A 5,631-nucleotide genomic window follows, 5' to 3' on the forward strand; every position below is an offset into this window, starting at 1 on the left:
TCATATGTTTAACAAATAACTGTTTGATGAATGACTTGATTCATTTATAAAGCTATTGAATATCATCAAACATTTTTAGACATATAAATGGAATTGAAGAGCTAAGACATGGCAAGGAGTCTACTTAAAAACGCATTGCCAGGGAATCGGACTTTTGATTGGTGTCCAGGCCTCTGCGGAGGTGAATCCAGCGATCAATCTGCGCCATCAGAACTGCCGCCATGACCGTCAGCAAGAGCAGCAGATGCTGCAGTATATCGACTACAGGATGAGGTGTATCCTGCGAGGTGGCCGGATCTTCATCGGGACCTTTAAGGCTTTTGACAAGCACATGAACTTGATCCTCTGTGACTGTGATGAATTCAGGACGATTAAGCCAAAGAATTCAAAACAAGCAGAAAGGGAAAAGAAGCGAGTCCTCGGTCTGGTGCTGCTGCGAGGAGACAACCTGGTCTGGATGACTGTAGAGGGGCTTCCTCCTAAAGACACTGGCATTGCCCAAGTATCATTTGCTGGAGCTGCTGAGGGCCCGGGGATTGGTTTGGCCACGGGCAGAGGCATTCCAGCTGGTGTTCCAATGCCTCAGGCTCTTGCAGGACTTGCTGGGCCAGTCCGAGGAGTTGGTGGGCCTTCCCAACAGGTGATGACCCCACAAGGAAAAGGCACTGTTACAGCTGCTGCCGCTGCCACCACAGCCAGCATAGCAGGGGCCCCGACCTAGTACCCACCTGGCCGCAACAGTCTTCCATCACCTATGGGCCGAGAGGCACCCCCTCCAGGCATGATGGGCCCACCTCCTGGTATGAGGCCTCCCATGGGTCCCCCAGAGGGAATCCCACCTGGACGAGGGACTCTAATGGGTATGCACTTCCTCCAAGGATGCGAGGGTCCCCTCCCCAGGAATGTGCCCTCCAAGGCTCTAGACTCATCTTGGCCCTCCTCAGCTCTCTGCCTGTTCCCTGTAAGGCTGTACGTAGTCCTGTGTTTCCTTGTGGCCTGTGAAATAGTTTGTAATAAACTCTTAAGAGAATATTACAAATGTTAAAAAAAATATATGAACTGCCATTTTCAGGTAAGAAATCATAACAGTCTATGTTAATTAATTTGTTCAAACCCTTATTTATTGAGCATGCATTGTGTATTGTGTCCCAGCCACTTTTCTAAGTACAGGAGATAGAGTTCTGAACAAAGTCCTCTTGTTGCTAGGTGTTGAGTCTGTTTTGACTCAGAGTGATTCATTGTACAACAGAATGAAACCCTGCCCTTTCCTCTGACATCCTCACAATTGTTACATTTGAGCCTGTTATGACTGTCACTGTGTCAATCCATCTTGTTGGGGGTTTTCCGCATTGTCATTGACCCTCCACTTTACCAAATATGATGTCCTCCAAGGAATGATCCCTTCTGATAACATATCCAAAGTATGAGAGACGAAGTCTCATCATTCTGGCTTTTAAGGAGCATTTTGGTTGTACTTCTTCCAACATAAATTTGCTTATTCTTCCGGAAGTCCTCTTGGAATTTAAAACAACAAATAAGTAAACAAAGTAATTACTGAAAGTGATTAATGCTATGAAGTAATGAACAGTCTGGAGTAATAGTAGCAGTATGCAAGAGAACCAACGTACTTGGCAAATATTTCAAAGTAAAATAAATAGTTATTTGGAATTCCATATAAAAAACTGACTTAATACATTCTGATGAGTTAATTCTGACTTTTGGTGACTCTATATAAAGTTTCTGATAATATATATTTTGCAGGAACAGACACCTTCATCTTCCTTGGAGCGACTGATGGATTTAAACAGTCAACCTTGTGGCTAGCAGGGAATGCTTAACCCACAGTGCCATAAGGGATTGTTTTAAAACATCTGAATTGATCAGAATCATAGCAATAGGCTTCTGATTTATGGAGTTATTTGAAAACTAAACTAGGAGCACTGGTGGCACAACAATTAAGCACTAGTCTGTTAACAGAAAGGTTGCTATTCAAACCCACCCAACAGCTCTGTGAGAGAAAGCCCCAATGATCAGCTCTAGTGAAAATTACAGGCTGGAAAATCCTATGAGACAGTCGGCCACAGGAGGTCTCAACACATTGAAATTGGCTCAATGGCGCACAACAGGAAAACTCGTTTTCACAGGAAGAAGATGGATTTGGAGTGAGAAATGGCAATGTTCTCCTGATCATTTCATCACCCTCTCTACACGCCAGGAGACTGGCCGATCACAAACAGCTTTGCTTGTTTCTCTTTACAGTTGTGTTCAGCTAGTGGAGAACACCAGCAGGAAATGGGTCTGCAGGGTGGGGAGAGGGAAGTCAGATTATTTATTCTCTATGAAGTCCTGTTTTCCCTTGACAGAAGTGTCCTGTTTTTGTCAGTGTTGCTGTTGCTACATGACTCTTCCTCCTTCCAGATTCCAGTAAGCATTTCTTCTCTTTCTCCCTCGGACTTAGGGACACTAACAGCTCAGCTTTTACTAGTCCTGAGTTCCCGGACTACCCCTTGTTTCATGCACCCCTCACACCTGTATACTCTCTATATCAAACTCTCTCAGAGTCATCCACATTGAATAACTCGGAGGTATACTTATACTTATTTGAGTATTGCATCTGTTTCCTGTTGGTTCCCTGACTGACAGCTCTGGAATTATTTCAACTGGGGACTGATTAACTTCCCATCATTTGTGGAACATCCATGTGGAGTTACCTGGTAGTCAGCTGGAAAATATGATTCTGGCACTGCTAAGTGAGGTCTGAGCTACAGCCATTAAACTAGAGTTTGCCAGTATCCTCCTGAAACCTCTCCCTTTCCAAATGAGAAAGCAAGTTTACCTATGAATTCTAGGGAAAACCATTGTGAGGAGGTGTTGTCAGATCACCAGGCAACACAAATCACAGCCCTTTCCTCAAAAGTAAACCACAGAAGAAATTCCCTCCAGAGAGTCTCAGCAATAAGCTTTTGTGCCTCTAGCAGCCTCTTTTCCTCCATATAATCTTTTCCATAAACTCCCACAGGCATTCCTGAGAGCTAGGAGTCAGCAGAGTGGTACCAGCTGGAACTCAGTGAGGTGAATCAGAAAGGCCTCTTGGGAGGAATTTAGGACAGAAGGAAGGCTGGAACTTTGTGGTTACTCCAAAGTTGTAGCGAGTGACTCTTCCTACTTTTGAATTCCCTGTGAGAGTCTGGAGAAACATAACTTCGGCAGTTATTGAAACATGCATCCCTTTCATTGCCAGGCACAGTTAAAAGAAATACAAATGGTTTAAAGCATAAAACTAAAGTTTTCTTCAAAAATGTCTTCAAAAGTCACAACTCTGAGCTCTACAAACCTAGTAAAACCTAACCAAAAGATGGCATCGCTGCTTTAAAAGCAGTGACAAAAACATGCTTCCATTGTGAACGAACACTGTTATTTTTGCATGCCATTGTCTGCTTGGTCTGCTATTTCACACTTTACTTCTCCTCAGAACTCTGAGATGAATACCATCTGGGCTGCAATGATTTACTGCATATGAGTTTCTTAAGTTGTTTCCTAAGTGCCTTTCTGAGACTTCAGCGTTTATTCAGACCACACTGATTGCACCCCAAAACATAGAAAGCTGGAATAAGAGCCCCAAAGCCTTCTCTACAGACAAATAAGTTATAATAAATATAGCTATACTCAGGGGTTTATAACACCAAAGGGTGACTATAATCCTTGACTTTAAAAAGAGAAGGAAAATATGCCTTAAAAAAACAGTAGTTTAAAGTTCTAGTTAGACCAGATTATCATGTTTAAAGATAGATATTAAAGCCATAAAACTCCATAAAATTATGAAATTTTGGATTTTAGAGCATATAATTATGTTAATCTATGAAATACAGGTTTGCATTGATATGTGAGGACCCTAACACTGATGACTTGCGGTGCCATCTCCTCTACTTATTCATTCAAATGGGATATGTGAGTGCTGTAGGAAAAGCACTGCACTTCAAACCACAATATGGGCAGTTCAAATCCACCAGCTGTTCCTTGGAAACCCTATACAGGGTTTCTATTAGTTAGGATTGACTTGACAGAACTTAACAACAACAACAGCAATGATACATATGTATATGTGTATTTTGACTGTTAATGTTATACTATCTTTTTAAGGCAATTATAATATTATTAGAATCCTGGTGTGGCACTGTGAGATAAAGCACTGGACCACAAGGTTGGTTTGAACCACAGGTCAGCAGTTCAAATTCAATAGCCACTCCTTGGAAACCTAAACAAGTTTGCTATAAGTCGGAACCCACATTAACAGCAACAGCATAATAATATTAGGGAGTTCTGTTGTGGCACTGTAGGATTAATATTGGACTACTAATCACAAGGTCGGTGGTTCAAACCTACTAGCCACTCCTGGGAAACCCTATGCTATGAGTAGGAACTGACTCAACAGCACTTAACAACAACAATAATAATATTATTATTTATTGGATGCTAAGTGACTATCATTTCAGAGGAATGGACTAAATTATAAAATTTTAGTGGATATGAGGTACTAAGATTTTTATTATGCACTGCATTTTCTAGAAGGAGAATATCTCACAGATTCTACAACAAGGAGAATGAAGAAATGAATTTAGTTGTTCCAACAATCAATGTAAAATTCTGTTGGTCTCCCATAATTTTTACCATCATGTTTTAAATAGCTCATATTTCAATTTTGATGCATGTGTCATAGTAAATGCTGTAATTCTAAATGAATAAGTAAAAATATGTCATAAAAGAAAATTTAGTGATCAGGAAGCAAATATTACAATAAATTGCTGTTGTTAGGTGCTGCCTAGCCATTTCCAACTCATAGCAACACTATGCTCAGTCCTGTGCTGTGGCACCTTGAATTTACTGGACATGGCTTGTCTATCCAATGTCTTCTTCCCACCAAGTGATTGAGTGGAACCATACAAATAAGGTATATAGGACTCTAAGACTGGAATTGGTTAATTTAACTACCCATAGGTTTAAAAGGAGTTATTTCAGAAGCAGGAATGGAAGATCCCAGGATTATCAAGAAGGAAGAGCATGAATGAAGCATGGGATGGAAAGGTGAGATGGCGATGTAAGAGAAGCAGAGGTGATGGCAGAGGCAGTGGAATGGAGAGACACAGCAGTTGTAGGCTCTAGGCCCATGGATTGAGGCAGATGCCAAGAAGCCACATGCCTCAGAAGCAGAAAAGAGTGAGGCATTTCAGCAGTATGGCAGACAAAGGCGTTCCTGATTATTAAACTGCTGCATCCTAAACTGGTTTTGATCCTGAATTGTAACCTGTTACAATAATTGTATTGTTAATGCTCTGTGTGGTCACTGCAACTGATTGTCGAACCCAGATATGAAGCAGAGAGTGCTGTGGGAGGGATGATTAATAGTGTAAAGAATTCTGTAGGGTGGAAGCACGTCTGATCTCCACTTCATAGAAATCGTCCTTGGGCTGATTTTGAGTTTGATTCTCTTTCTCCCTTGTAAAATCACATGGGGAAAAGTCAGACATGGCTCCCACGTGGTTTTTGCATGTGTCATTCTCACTATTGTTAAGTCTGAATCTGTTGCTGCTACCATTGTGTCAGTAAATCTCATTGAGGTCTTCCTCTTTTTCA

The 5,631-nt window shown here is 41.5% G+C and overlaps 1 pseudogene; it reads left to right on the forward strand.

Annotated features, from left to right (window-relative positions):
* Nucleotides 1-244: 244 nt before the first annotated feature.
* On the forward strand, nucleotides 245-1,002 carry LOC102822256 (annotated as a pseudogene).
* Nucleotides 1,003-5,631: the final 4,629 nt, after the last annotated feature.

This window comes from Chrysochloris asiatica, unplaced genomic scaffold (genome assembly GCF_000296735.1).
Source record: "Chrysochloris asiatica unplaced genomic scaffold, ChrAsi1.0 scaffold00019, whole genome shotgun sequence".
Taxonomy (NCBI): Eukaryota; Metazoa; Chordata; class Mammalia; order Afrosoricida; family Chrysochloridae; genus Chrysochloris; species Chrysochloris asiatica.